This window comes from Nyctereutes procyonoides, unplaced genomic scaffold (assembly GCF_905146905.1).
Source record: "Nyctereutes procyonoides isolate TBG_1078 unplaced genomic scaffold, NYPRO_anot_genome, whole genome shotgun sequence".
NCBI lineage: Eukaryota > Metazoa > Chordata > Mammalia > Carnivora > Canidae > Nyctereutes > Nyctereutes procyonoides.
This window is the reverse complement of record NW_026575132.1, coordinates 22,514,081-22,529,175: the sequence shown is the minus strand read 5'-3', so window position 1 is coordinate 22,529,175 and position 15,095 is coordinate 22,514,081. Positions and strand designations below refer to the sequence as shown.

The window sequence follows — 15,095 nt, the reverse complement described above, 5'->3', positions numbered from 1 at the left end:
CCCAGAGGCGGAGCCGCAGCCGCCAGGGTCCGGACGTCACCGAGCAGCACCCGGACGGGTCCCCGCCCCGGAGGACGGAGGGAGCGGCTGGGCCCTCATCTCCTCCCTTTTTAGTAGCTTAAAAGTAAATAAAAAAATAAATAGATAAATAGATAAATAACGAAGACCTGATGCTTAAAAATTAAGCGATTGACGCCACAATTCACGCGATAAGAGGCTAAAACGAAGGGAGATGCACACTTAAGTTTTAAGATTTTTTTTTCATTTATTCATGATAGAGAGAGAGAGGCAGAGACGCAGGCAGAGGGAGAAGCAGGCTCCATGCAGGGAGCCCGACGCGGGACTCGATCCCGGGACCCCAGGATCACGCCCCGGGCCAAAGGCAGGCGCCAAGCCGCTGAGCCACCCACGGATCCCCCATCAAGTGTCCGATTCCACGTCGTGGACCAGGCCGAAATCTGCCTCGAAAATGGTGTCTCGCGTCAGCAGATGATCTTTGCCTCGAGCCTGGAAGAGAAGAATGATCATGGCTAAAGGGGAGGAGAGAACGTCTTAATTCACTAAAAACAAGGAAAGCCCAAGTACACCTTTGTTTTTGAAACTGACACCTTTGCCACAAAATAAGTACATTTTGCTGTTCACAGATTTTTTTTTTTTAAGATTTTATTTATTTATTCATGAGAGACACAGAGAGAGGCAGAGACACAGGCAGAGGGAGAAGCAGGCTCCGTGCAGGGAACCCGACGTGGGACTCGATTCTGCCTGGGATGAAGGCAGATGCTCAACCACTGGGCCACCGAGACATCCCATTTACAGATTTTTTTTTAATTTTATTTTTATTTATGATAGTCACAGAGAGAGAGAGGGAGAGGCAGAGACACAGGCAGAGGGAGAAGCAGGCTCCATGCACCGGGAGCCCGACGTGGGATTCGATCCCGGGTCTCCAGGATCGCGCCCTGGGCCAAAGGCAGGCACCAAACCGCTGTGCCACCCAGGGATCCCCCATTTACAGATTTTTTTAAAACGTTCCTTGTTAGAATTATATTGCAAAATACTGCTATCTTTTATTCTTAGTCTGCGGTTCACAGCTGCAGAAAGGAGTCTTATTTTCTTATTACCCATATGCTATTTATTTGTGTTTTTCCTATTAGTCTGTCTAATTCTTCCACATCTTTTTTACTCCCCCAAATGAATGCTTATTGGCTAGAATTTATAACCTCTGATTATGTGTATTTCTTGCTCTGAATATTTCTCACATTTGTAAAAGAAATATTAAGATTAATACACTGTCATCAGATTGTTTGCCGACCTGGCGTTTAAGAAAGATAAGATTCATAGCTAACGATAAAGGAAATCTCCCTGCCTGGTCATCATTAGGTTTTTATAGGAAATAGCAGACAAAAAAAGAAAATAATGCTGAGGTTAGGGACAGGAGGAAAATCAACAGTATTTAGGCATCAGATATTTTTTCCTGCATGTGAATTTCAACTATTTAATAAATATTTATTGAGCCCTTTCTGCCTGAATGACAGAAATACAGTATCAGGAAGAAAAAGATGAATATTATCTAATCATTATCCTTTGGGGCTCATGATGAAACGAAAGTATAGAAATAAAGGTACAATGAGAAAATAATATAAAGAGAAATTATCAGATTAAATTGAATTTTTTCGTGGTCTTTCAGAATGATGTCATACGTACTAAGAAAGAATGAACCCTGGGTTCCAGACCAAGTCACAACTTTTTCATTTAAAGATGTCACTAAAATAGATTCTGATGAATCCCACCGTGTTTTTAAAGTTCAGACCTGGAAAAAAAAAAAAAAAAGAAAGTTCAGACCTGGTAACTACCTCATATGCTAATAGCAAGAAGAGTAAATGAATTTTTGTCTAGCTTTGTGACCCTGGCCACATCACTCCAATTTTAGGGGCTGTAATTGCCTTGTGTATAATATGGACATAATATTTGTTCTGCAGGCTCCTTCAGCTTGTAAGAAGCTAAAAATTAATCTATTGGAAGTGAAAACCGTAAAGTGACTGATAAGGGTAACAGAAACTTGTAATTTCCTTTTTGGTTCATCCCCCTGAATGGGCTTCAGAGTACTCCCTCCTTAAAGATGCTAGTCCCAGGCAAGCTGGTGTATTAGAAATGGGGGGATGCTCCCGTGAAGACGTGAGTTCGTCTCCCAGGGGTTTGTCACTACGATTACAGTCTCAGACAGAAAAGGACACTCTAGCGACATCTTCGTTTCTTCTCTTCTTTTTTTTTTTTTATTATTTTTTATTTATGATAGTCAGAGAGAGAGAGAGAGAGAGAGAGAGAGGCAGAGACACAGGCAGAGGGAGAAGCAGGCTCCATGCACCGGGAGCCCGACGTGGGATTCGATCCTGGGTCTCCAGGATCACGCCCTGAGCCAAAGGCAGGCGCCAAACCGCTGCGCCACCCAGGGATCCCCGTTTCTTCTCTTCTTACTTCACGCCCCTCCCAAAGGAAACTTGAAGGCCCCGAGGTCATCTTTATATACAGTAGTCCTAGTCCGCCCTTATCTGTAGCTTCGCTTCCCGCAGTTTCAGTTATCTGCGGGGTCACCTGCTGCGGGGAAGCTGAGGATTCCCCCTCATGACAATCAGCAGGCCAATAGTAGCCTAACTCTACGTCACAGCTGCTACGTCATTGTCATCATGTCACGTAGGCGTTTTATCATCTTGCGTCATCACGAAGGTGAGTACAATAGAGTAAGATACTTTGAAAGAGCAAGATTTATGTAACTATCGTTAGGGTATAATTGTTCTATTTTATTGTTAATCTCTGTGACTGATTTATGAATTTAACTTTATTATTCTTATAATAGAGGAGGAAAAGGTGCGGTATATTATATACAGGGTTCAATACTGTCTTTGGTGTCAGGCAACCAACAGGGGTCTTGGAACGTTTCCCCTGTGGATAAGAGGGGACTGCTGTACCTAAAAATATTTAATATATTTATAAGTGATTTCAGTTCCTCACGTGTGTTATAATATGTTTTGACTATGTCTTATTTCTTCCTTACCCCTTTTTCCAAAAAGCCCCCATCTCATTCCTAAAACTGGGATTTCTTACCAACCTCTAAGGATTAGTAGTAAAACTGCTCCATTTTAGGCTAACTTATTCCAAGGGTTTATCCACTCAATGTGGATATAGTTTACCATAAATGGAGTGATTCCCAGGAGAGAATAAGATTAATTCTACAAACTCCGTTTCTAATCTAAAGGTTAAAGTATTTTATGAAGCATTTGAACATTTTCCTTGAAGGGTATGGAGCCGTTTGGAATTGTAAAGTTGGCAATGATACAAAGAATGAATTGAATATTTGGAAGCCAATTGGGAGACCAATTAGGAAGGTTTTGCATTAACAAACTCTAACATAACAACTCTAATCAAAGACTTGAAAGCATGGAAAAGGAAAGATTTGTGTGAGACAAAATCAGGTAAAATCAGCAGCACATGGGGATCAATTGCATAAAGGAAATATGAAATGGAAAGAAATAAGGGAGACTCCATTGTTTCTAGGTTGGTCATCTGAGTAGCCAGTGAAGCAAATAATCAGCATTATAAACAATAATACTAAAAGAAAAACAGTTTCAGCATGTGTCTATTTTTATTTGAGGTCAATGTGAGAGTTTGAGTAAATTTGAGTTTCTAAATGTTGATTTTGAAGTATAAATAATGATGATATCAAAATGAAAATATATAGTAAGTTTTTGGAAATACAAATGCAAATAAGGAATAGGCATGAGGCTAAAGATAAATAAATTTGGAAAGTTAATGACACTGAAGTAGTAGTTTAAGCCTGAAAGGAGATACCCTTGCTTAATTAGGCTCAGCAAATAGACTAAGTCAGAAGGCCAAAAAAAGGAAATTTGCTCAAGCAAGCATTTAATGCCCTAGGAGTACATGTGGATTTTAACTGTCTAGCTTTCATATAATTAATACGGTAAGCTGGTAGTTTAATAATAAAAAAAATTGCTACTATGGCAGATGTTCATCTGATGAATATTTATTGAGAATGCTATTCACTTACAGATTCACTCAAAAAAATATTGACTGAGGCCCTAGTATGCACAGACTAGAGGGCAATGAGATTGCAAAGGTAAGCCAGACAGACCAAAAAAATAAAAATAAAAAAATAAAAAAAGAGTCTCTGACATCATGGAGTTTATGTTCTTAGAAGAGATGAGAGTCAATAACAAGAGATACATAAAATTTATAATATGCTAGATAAAAAGACTTCATGGAAAAAAAAAAAGAATGAGAAGAGTGTTTTGGACTAAATCTTAAGGGAGAAGTAGCTCAAGATGTCATGAAAGCCAAGGACAGAGAATAAAAAAAAAAAACTATTTTAAATATTTTTGGAAGGCACTAAAAAGACCAGAAGGTGATCATTATGACTAGCAGTGTTATCATTATCAAGATTAATGGTGATGTTGGTAAGACCAGCTTCAGTTAGCGGAAGCCAGGCTGAAGGAAGACTGCCAGGCAATGTTGAAACCCATTTGAACTTGGTGATTGTGAACTTGGACTGTTAAAATGTATCATTTTCCTGTAGCAGCTCAGTAGTCTTCATGCAGAAACAAAGAAGGTAAATGGTTCAATTCATCCAGGATTGGGGTTTTGCCAGGAGGGTGAGAAAAGAACAAGAGTCAAGGGACTTTGGTATTTTGGCAAGTGTGATTGACTTGATAGGCTGTAAAATCTAAGCTGGTCAGGAGGAGAAATAAAGACAAGAGGGAGGCTTTAGCAAGTCAACGGTGAGGATCAAGAATAGTTAGTAGTTATGGCAAGCTGGAAGGACAGAAGGAAACACTGTTTTATTAGAGAATGGGTTTCTTTCTTTTTTTTTTTTTTAAAGATTTGTTTATTTATGATAGACAGAGAGACACAGGAGGAAGGAGAAGCAGGCTCCATGCAGGGAGCCCGACGCGGGACTCGATCCCGGGGCTCCAGGATTGAGCCCTGGGCCAAAGGCAGGCGCTAAACCGCTGAGCCACCCAGGGATCCCCCGGGAATGGGTTTCTAAGGGTGGAGCAGTTTTGGTTGTTGAACATGTTCAGCGTGTGGTCATGTGAGTGAGAAGTTGAGGTAGAGTGTAGAGAAGCTAATTCAGGTCCCCAGGACTTTGCCAGTTTATAGCTCTTGTCCTTGGGTACTTGTTGATAGCATCAAATTCTACCTTCAAAAGTATCTTGATTTAGAAGATAAATTATATGGTCCAAGTGGAATTTTTATCATTTTGATATTAATTTAATAATATATAACTCAGCCTAGAAAATGCATTTTAGGGGCGCCTGGGTGGTATAGTCGGTTTAGCATCTGATTCTTGGTTTTAGCTCAGGTTGTAAAATCAAGCCGCGTGTTGGGCTCCAGGGACAGAGTCTACTTGAGAGTCTCTCTCTCTCTCTCTCTCTCTGTCTCTCTCTTTCTTCCTCCTCCTCCCTCTGCCCCTCCCCCCAGTGCACTCTCATGTGTGCTCATGCTTTTTTGTCTCTCAAAATAAATAAATCTTTAAAAAAAGAATACAAATCTTCATAATATATTAAACAGGAATTTCTTAAAGGCAATTATAATGGATTATATTCACAAATTCCTCTTACATTTAACATTTTCAGGTATCTTTTTCATTTTGACAATAGCTTTAGCTCCCCTGGGTATTTAAGGAACTTGAAATTAAAGCCAAATTATCATGATTTTGCAATTCCAGTATTAAGAATTGATTCAGACTAGAATCATCAGTGGATGTTAAAACTGCAAATGGGGTCCAGCTACTGTGCAGATAATGAGCATTCTGGGGAAAGATTTACAAAAAAGTCCTTTAGTTTTGGTTTTTAATATGAAGTTCCTTTTCCAGCTATCTACCAATTAGACCAGTCCCCAGCTGGGATTGGGGCTCTTCTTTGTCAGTGCCCCTAATCCTATTTTTCCTAGACATAACTGCCTGGATTTTCAAATATTTGCTAATATCTTGGTCTTTCTGGCCAGCCCTGCCCAACTGTTGAATTCTTCTGCCACTTATATGAGATCACTTGTGTCCCCATTTGTCAAAACTAGGGCTGGAGATTACTACTTAGCCCCAGCCTCCATTATATTTCACCCTTGACTAAATAACTACAGTTTTTTTTTTTAATATATATAGTTTTTACAGCTTTCTTAGCACCTGGACCCCTGCTACCCACTGCTTCAAATGATAAAATGTCATAATGAATTAATCCCAAGTTAGAAAAAGAGCTTTTCCGTTATCTTTCCTACTAAAGTCATTCTTTATCACTGTGTCCCCAGATCAATGATTCTTTCTCTTGCTTTAATCCCAGAGTTTAATGTAACATTGTATTGCATTTATCTCTTTATAAAACTGTCTATCCCATTGTATTTTATGGCCAGGGAATATGTTTTATTTTTCTGTATTTACCTGAATGCCTAATGTAATAGCTAGTAGATAATAGACATTAACTTCAGGGGCTCAAAAGACCAGGCTCTACTGCGCTCTCTTCTTAGCCTTTGTCACCTCAATTTCATAAACACTATTCTTATTTATAGAGATTTTGGCACCAGGCTCACAGTCTTTTTTTCTACCTCAACTTCTGTGATTATCTTGGTAATTCACTCTCCTTATCAGAGACACATTCAGTACTCTGGTCTTTCAGTTCCTCAACTCTGTGTGCAAAAAGGTAACTCAGAAGCTTTTAACTGATACCAATTTGTGGCAAAATTCCTTAGAATTGTCCTGGAGAAACTCCTAATATATTATTAGAATTGTATCCCAATGTGAATTTTTACTTGTTAATGACATATTTAGTTGGATCAAAATTTATTATCCAAAGTCAAAGCTGACAATCTCTGCCTTTTGAGTTGGTTGTTTATCCCATTCACATTTAACATTATTACTAATGTATTTGAATTTATGTCTGTAGTTTTACTATTTATTCTCTAGTCTTGTGTCTCTTTTTGTTTTGTTATTTAAATGTCGTCTTCTGGATTAAGCAGGTATTTTCTAACGTACGATTTTAATTCCTTTATTGAGGGCAGCCCCGGTGGTTCAGCGGTTTAGCGCCCCCGTAAGCCAGGGGCGTGACCCTGGAGACCCAGGATCGAGTCCCACATCAGGCTCCCTGCATGGAGCCTGCTTCTCCCTCTGCCTGTGTCTCTGACTTTCTCTCTCTGTGTCTGTCATGAATAAATGAACAAAATCTTAAAAAATGATTCCTTTATTGATTTTTAAGTATATTTTTGAGTTATTTTTCTAAGTAGTTGCTCCAAGAATTGCAATACATATCTTAATTGATCAGAATATATTTGAGATGTATACTAACTTAATTCCAGTGAGATATAGAACACTTGCTCCACTATGGTTTCCTTCTTTCCTCACTTGCGTTGCTGTTGTTAAATATATATCTCTGTGTTATAAGCTCTAAAATTAAAATTTATATAAACTTATATAAGCTATAAATCCCCATATTCAATTTTATAGGTATTATTTTCTGCTGTTGTTTTTTAAAAAATAAGAGAAGAAAAGAGAAGAATGTAATTTTGCTATCTTTTGTATTTGCTATATAATTGTCTTTAGTGGCACTCTATTCTTTTCATGTGGATTCAGATTACAGTATAATGTCACTTCATTTCTTTCTCCAATTTTTTTTTTTTTTAGATTTTATTTATTTATTCATAAGAGACCAGAGAGAGGCAGAGACACAGGCAGAAGGAGAAGTAGGCTCCATGCAGGAAGCCCGATGTGGGACTTGATCCCAGGTCTCCAGGATCACACCCTAGGCTGAAGGCGGCGCTAAACCGCTGAGCCACCAGGGCCGCCCAGTGTCACTTCTTTTCTGTTTGAAGAACTTCAGTTAGTATTTCTTGCAAGGTAGTTCTGCTAGCAACAAATTCTTTTAGTCTTTGTTTATCTGGAATTATCTTGCTTTCTCAGTTTTGGAAGGGGGTTTGCTACAGGTAGGATTCTTGCTTGACAGCTTTTTTTTCTTTATCTTTTTCTTGTAAGTAGTTTGAATATGTTATCATACTTCCCTCTGGTTTCCGTTTTTTGATTAGAAGTCAGTTATGAATATTACTGGAATTCGCTTGTACATGATGAATTATTTTCTTTTGCTGCTTTCAAGATTTTCTCTTTGCTTTGCATTTTAACATTTTGACTATAATATGCCTAGTTGTGGATGTGATGTCTTTGGTTTTATCCTATTTAGAGTTTATTGAACTTCTTAGTTGTGTAAATTAATTTTTAAATCAAATTTGGGAAGCTTTCAAACATTGTTTCTTCAAATATTTGTTTCTGTTCTTATTCTTCTCCTTCTAGTAGTCCCATTATTCATATGTTCATGTACTTTCTCATAGCCCATGTTTTTCTGAGACTCTTTATTTTTCTCATTTTCTTTTCTTTCTATTCTTGAAATTGTTTTATCTGTATGACTCTATCTTTGAGTTCACACATTCTTTTTCTGTCAGCTCAAATCTATTCTCAAGCCCCTCTAGTGAACATTTTATTTCTATTATTATATTTTTCAATTCTAGCATCTCACTTGATTCTTTTTTATGATCTGTATCTTTTTATTGATGTTCTTAATTCAGTGAATTGTTGTCATTGTACTTTCCTTTAATTCTTTAAATATGATTTCCTCTAGTTCTTTGAACATATTTATAGTAACTACTTTGAAGTTGTGTTTGCTAAATTCAAAACTTCCTTAAAGGCAATTTTTATTATCTATTTTTTTAAAGAAGTAAGACACTTTTGAGAATGAACATCATTGTTGTTTAAGAATATTTAATTTACAGTTAGATAAAATGCATGGAATTTCACGGTTCTGGTAAAACTGGGATGTATAGTTACACAATGTGACAACTGAAAAATGAGATTCCATATTTCTTTTTTGAATTTCTATATACAGAAATGATGCATTTCTGAGACACAGAAATTCTTTGTTCAGAAAGGAATAAAAAAAAAAAAACAGAAAGGAATACATGGGTTTGGGAACTTGATATAAATAAGGAAATGTCCTAATACTTTCTATTGAAGAAAATCTTAAAAGTCGCATTAGAAAGTTTGTTTAAAGATGATGTGTGGCAGACACTTAATTGCCTATGTAAAATTTAATCCACCCCCCCCACTTATTGCTGAAAGACCCAAAAATTTTTTTTAAGATTTTATTTATTTATTCATGAGAGACAGAAAGAGGCAGAGACATAGGCTGAGGGAGAAGCAGGCTCCATGCAGGGAGCCTGATATGGGACTTGATCCCAGGTCTCGAGATCACGCCCTGAGCCAAAGGCAGATGCTCAACCACTGAGCCACCCAGGCATCCCGGAAGACCCAAATTTTATTACAATTCACTCCTTTCAGAAGCCCAGATATACTTACAAAAAGAAGGTATTTGTTGTAATCCTATTTCCCTTGGCAGTGATAGGTATATAGGTGCACATATGACCACTTTTTAGGTAATAAAACATGGTAGAAAGTCTATTGTAGGGCCTCTGGAAAATTCTTCTTATCTCTTAAAAAGAGAATCATAAAAGCAACCCCTTTTCTGTTGGCTATGATTCTTAGAACTGTAGCAACCACCTTTTAACTCTCTTCTAACTATTATAAGATCTACTTTGAGTCTAAAGAAAGATGAGAAGACTCTGGGGTTTTGATACCATTATGAAGCCTCTGAATTAGCCAAACATTGAGCCACCCCATTTTCAAACTTCTTAGTATTTGAGTAATTAATTTCTTTCATTTGTTGTTGTCCAAGCCAGTTGATTTTTGTCTTCTATACAAGTAGCTTAAAACATCCTAAAAAAAAAAAAAAAAAAAAAAGGTTTCAAAAAGGCTAGCAAAGAGTAGGACTCATTCACACTTAATAGAGTGTATTGTTGACTGTTGTAGTATATAATCCTGTGCTGTCCAGTATGGCAGTCATTAGTCACATTTGACTGTTAAGCACTTGAAATGTGCCCAGTCTGAACTGAAAGTTCAGTAAGTGTAAAATAAAAATCATGTTTTGAAGACTTAGAACTAAAATGGTAAAAAATATAAAGAATTTCTGATAATTTTAATTGATTACATGTTGAAATGACATTATTTAGGACATACTGGGTTAAATAAAATATATTATTAAAATTAATTCTAGTTTTTTTTTTTTTACTGTTTTTAATGTGACTACTAGAAAATTTAAAGATATGTAGTTCCCATTGTATTTTTACTGGACAGCACTAATCTAGACAGAATCCAAGAATTGTCCTGTCATTTGCCAACTGAGGTAAGGCACAGAGTTCTTTGAAATGCTTTATATTTGACACTTTGCAAATACTATTTATATAGCAAGATTCAAATATAAACTGCAAATTTAGAAATTATCTAAAATGAGGAAAGTGGCACATTTGGTTTTGCCTGCATTCTTAAAAGTTCCAGACATTTCGCAATGATTATATAGAACTTAGTTTATGTACATTCAGTATTTGGGTACCAGATCCTACATATGTATTCTTTGTGTTTTCCTCCTGTCTCTGAGATACCAAAAAATGTACAGGCGCAAATAAATACGTATCGTATTATTTCAGTTCTCTAGATCAGAAATGTAAGTTGCTCTAACCCTAAAACCCTGAATTTGGGGTTCTATCATTGGTATGTTTCTATCAGCAGGAAAAGCTAAATTAAAACTTGATTTAAAAATATCATTAAAAAAAAATAGAACACAGCCTGATATAGGCGCTCCTTATGTTCCTATATAAGACTCCAAGGAAGTGGGTGAACCTTACCCTTTCCCTCATGCTGAAAAGTAATCACCATGTAAAAATGTTGTTTTATTTCAGAGTTGCTTGCCAATATGTCAGTTTTTAAATTTAGAAATAAAATAGTTGAATATGTAAGTAGATTTTAAAGTGTACATTTTGGCTGAATGCATAGGAAAGTAGAATTCTGTATTTTAAGGTTTTTATAAAACTCTTGTTTGCGTTAATTTTTAAAGGAATAATTTGTATGTCTTTATATAACTTCTTTCAGCAAAGTATGTTATACTGATTTCTAGCAATATATATATATCCCCATTACAAAAGTATAGCAATGTTTATGTATCATCATAAACATATATATAATATGTATTTATATAAATATAAATTATGTATATTGCTACATGCTACACACTGCTCTCTATACTTCACATAGATTAATTCATTTAATCAGCTGTATTTTCTCAGAATTTATTCATAAAAATCAAATCTTCACTGTTACATCATAATTTAGCACTTAGAACCAATATCCTTAGTGTTTGAAGAGAAAAGGTCAGTTTGCAAGGTTAAAGTAAAATCTTCAATCTAACATCTGAAAGGTTCCATATAAAAATCAATAGCAAAAGAAAAATATTTTGGATTGCTAGAAATAATAAGAGCATAGTAAGATACTTGGATGCTTTTCTTGCAGCAAAAAAACATGTATCCTTCAAGAGTAGAAAAAAGACTCCATATGTGCAATTATAGATGAAATACAATTGTCATCTGTCATATGTCTCCTTTCTCCACAGAGAACCTAGTTTAGGATTAAGATTAAATATCAGACCCAGAGACCACATGCTGCATCAATTTATTGTTGAGCCTGGATGTCAAAAGAACTTCCAAGTAGAAGAATTATTTCAAAATAGTGTCAGTATAATTTATTATTACTTTTTTTAGTCATTAAATGCAAAGGGATGTCAACTATAAATTCGTATGATTTTTACATTTAAGTTTTGTGAAGGCCAAGTGTAATGTGTTTGGGTTCTTCGATACCAAGTTTTTAATAAGCATTTAAGAATATGTCTCCTTTATTTATTTATTTTTTTGAGAGGACCATTGATTCAATATGTGGATAATAGCAGAAGATTACAAGGCAACAATTAGGTCCTTTAAATAAAATAATAAAGAATAAACGTGATTTTTGTTCTTAGGGAAAACTTGATGTGTTCTGGTTAAGAGTGAAAGGAAGCTAGAAAAGCTTATTTTGGATAAAATTCTTAGTTTTCATTTTTAAGAGTAATACAAACTAGAAAGGGACCAGAGGACCCATGGGAACACAACATAAATGTGTAATCACCAAAAATTCATGCTTACTAAGAAGTTAAAGGCAAGGAGATGGGAAGGAATAAAAGGAGGCCATTTAGGTCATTTAAGCTTAACAAGGGCAGAGAAATGAGGATGTTCAAGAAAGTGCAATCACAGAAGAATATGTAGACCATTTCCTGCTTAGATTATTCTCTACGTATTCATGCAATGAATTCATGCAGTTCTACACACAGTATTCAGCATATCAAAAGAAAGGCATTTCCTCAAAGAGTAATAAAAGCAAAGATTTAGTTCTAGACCAGCACTCCCAGGAGAATGTACCACCACTAGGGAGCAGCAGAGGCTGTTCCTTGGGTCATCAGCTTCCACTCAGAATCTCACATCAAAAATAATCAACTGCATTTGCACAATGCTTTTGAGTCAATGAGGAGTTCTTATCACTCATTTTCATTATACCACAATCTGGGATATCCCATTCTTACCCATTTTTCAGATGCAGAAGGGAAAGGCCTATGGAAGTCACAGTGCCAGGAAGAAGTAGAATTGGAGCTGCCTTTTCCCACCCCAAAATCTGTGCTAGTACTAATGGTGAGCATGTGATAAAAGGCACCCTCCAGAGAGCATACATTTCAGTCTAGAAAGGGGCCACCACTGAATGTTTCAATTCTAAGGTACACCATCTATTTTATATCAGGTTTTCTGTTGGTAGGTGGAAACAGAGGTGTAATACCTCACATTAATTTTAAGTTGCATTTTAATTTCAGAAGATTGAAAGAAAGAATGTTGTAAACTTAAGGAAATAGTATATATGGATAATTCATGTTTATATTTGTGTGGGTATTCATATTTGTGTGGATATTCATATTTGTGTGTGTGTGTGTGTGTATGTGTTGATAACCTTTTAAAGAAATTGATACATTGGAACTGTACTTTTTCACTCCTGGGCTTGTCTTTCTAAATCTCCCTCTTTTTTTGTTTCATACTAAATTTTATCTTGTATAACACTTTAGGGCCAATTCTCAGTTGAAATCTCAAAGTGATATTTACCAGATGATTCCTGATTTACTAACAAAGTTAGAGAAGGATGCTATGGTAGCCCTTCTCGAAAAACATTTATTCCTTTAAAATGGCAGTGTTCAATTTCAGGTCAGGTAATAGTGGTGGTTAGTGGTAAAATAGGAGATATTTTGCTGGAGGTGGACTTTGCAGTACTGCTCAGTTACACTGTGAGGGGGGATACATTCTTCACCCTTCTTCTGTACCTTTATGAAAGACCACCCCTTTTTTGCTTTACATATATTTCCATCTGCCAACAATGACCAGACAATTTTTAGCATTCAGGAAATATGATTGCTCTGACACACAGGGTTTTTTAAAGGGTTGAGAAACCATGGGCTAAGGAAATTAAGGAATTAGATCATTTGAAGGATCTATGCATTCAATAAACATTCATAAAACACCTAGTATGGGGCAGCCTGGGTGGCTCAGCGGTTTAGCGCCGCCTTCAGCCCAGAGCATGATCCTGGAGACCCAGGATCGAGTCCCACGTCAGGTACTCTGCATGGAGCCTGCTTCTCCCTCTGCCTGTGTCTCTACCTCTCTCTCTGTCTTTCTCTGTCTCTCTCGTGAATAAATAAATAAAATCTTAAAAAAAAAAAACACCTTGGGATCCCTGGGTGGCGCAGCGGTTTAGCGCCTGCCTTTGGCCCAGGGCGCGATCCTGGAGACCCTGGATCGAATCCCATGTCGGGCTCCCGGTGCATGGAGCCTGCTTCTCCCTCTGCCTATGTCTCTGCCTCTCTCTCTCTCTCTCTCTCTGTGTGACTATCATAAATAAATAAAAATTAAAAAAAAAAAAACACCTAGTATGTGTCTTACACTAGGTTGGCACTGGGAACATTAAGATTAAGAAATAATTTTCAAGCAAAAAAAGAAAAACCAACAAACTTTTCTATATCACATGGTAAGATTAAGAAATTGCCAACATTAAATGCAAAATGGGTGCTTGTAGGTCAGTAGAAGATCCTTCTTCTTAGCTTTAAGTAAAGGAATAATAGTGCAATGCTGTTTAACAAATATTTCATTATCAATTTTTTGATTATACACAGTTATGCAGAAAAACATAGAAATTGATAAAACTGGGTTTGTGTAGTCAGCTTCCCAAATATCCCTGATGATGCCCATCTTCTGGTCCACTCATCTTTGTGGCTCCCCTTCTGCCCTGAGGCAGGCAGGGTTGGTCTTTATGACCAATAACATACTGCAGAAGCAATGGGGCAGCTGTCATCTGGGACTCTTTCTTTCTCTGTCTTGGCTCACTCCTTTAGGTGAGGTTATCAGCCATGTTGTGAGCAGCCGTGTTTAGAGGCCCAAGTGGTGAGGAGCTGACATGGGTTCTCCTTTTCCAGTTGGAGTCAGGTTTTCCAAGGTCTGCAGCCTCAGTGGTCAATTTGACCACACCCTCGTGAGAGACTCTAAGCCAGAACCACCCAGCTAAGCTAGATTTCAGAATCACCGGAAGGAACTATGAGGTTAAAAATGTTTGTTTTTTTGTTTGTTATTTTAAGCTGCCAAAGGTTGGGGTAATTTGTTACACAGTGATGAAGTAACTTTCTAGTGGAGCTCCTCCTGCCTGCGGTGCTGCATCAGCAAACCAAAGGTTAGATTCTATAAAAACTTCGTGCCTTCTACCTTTTGCAGTTCTCCAGAAGGAGACTGTCTGCTTCATGAAGTATTAAATAAAGTTTGTTTGTATTACCTAAATTGTCTTCTTTAATCATTTTTTAAACAGCTTTTCATGATGAAGAATGGGATCCAAAGCCTTCAGCTACTGGCCTATGGGATGAGGTGTACAGGCAAGGTTCTCACCGAACCCTTAGATTTCACTGTTCCTCTCTTCCTCACAGAAGAGCCACAGGTAAGTCACACTTAGATTTGAGCTCCACTCCCCTGCGTGCAGCTCTCTGATGCAAACAAACTTTATGTATATGTGTGTATATATATTCCCAGAAAGGTCCTGGACTCCTAGAAAGATTCCT

General features: G+C 37.0%; 1 long non-coding RNA gene across 2 annotated transcripts in view; it reads left to right on the top strand.

Moving 5' to 3' along the window:
- The first annotated feature begins 860 nt into the window (after positions 1 to 860).
- Positions 861 to 15,095, top strand: part of LOC129522718 (uncharacterized) — an 81,815-nt gene continuing 67,580 nt past the window's right edge. For both annotated transcript variants that reach the window (XR_008666962.1, XR_008666961.1), the window contains exons 1-4: positions 861 to 2,721; positions 4,063 to 4,129; positions 14,625 to 14,716; positions 14,849 to 14,974. This is a non-coding gene — a long non-coding RNA (uncharacterized LOC129522718). The remainder of the gene's footprint in view (positions 2,722 to 4,062; positions 4,130 to 14,624; positions 14,717 to 14,848; positions 14,975 to 15,095) is intronic.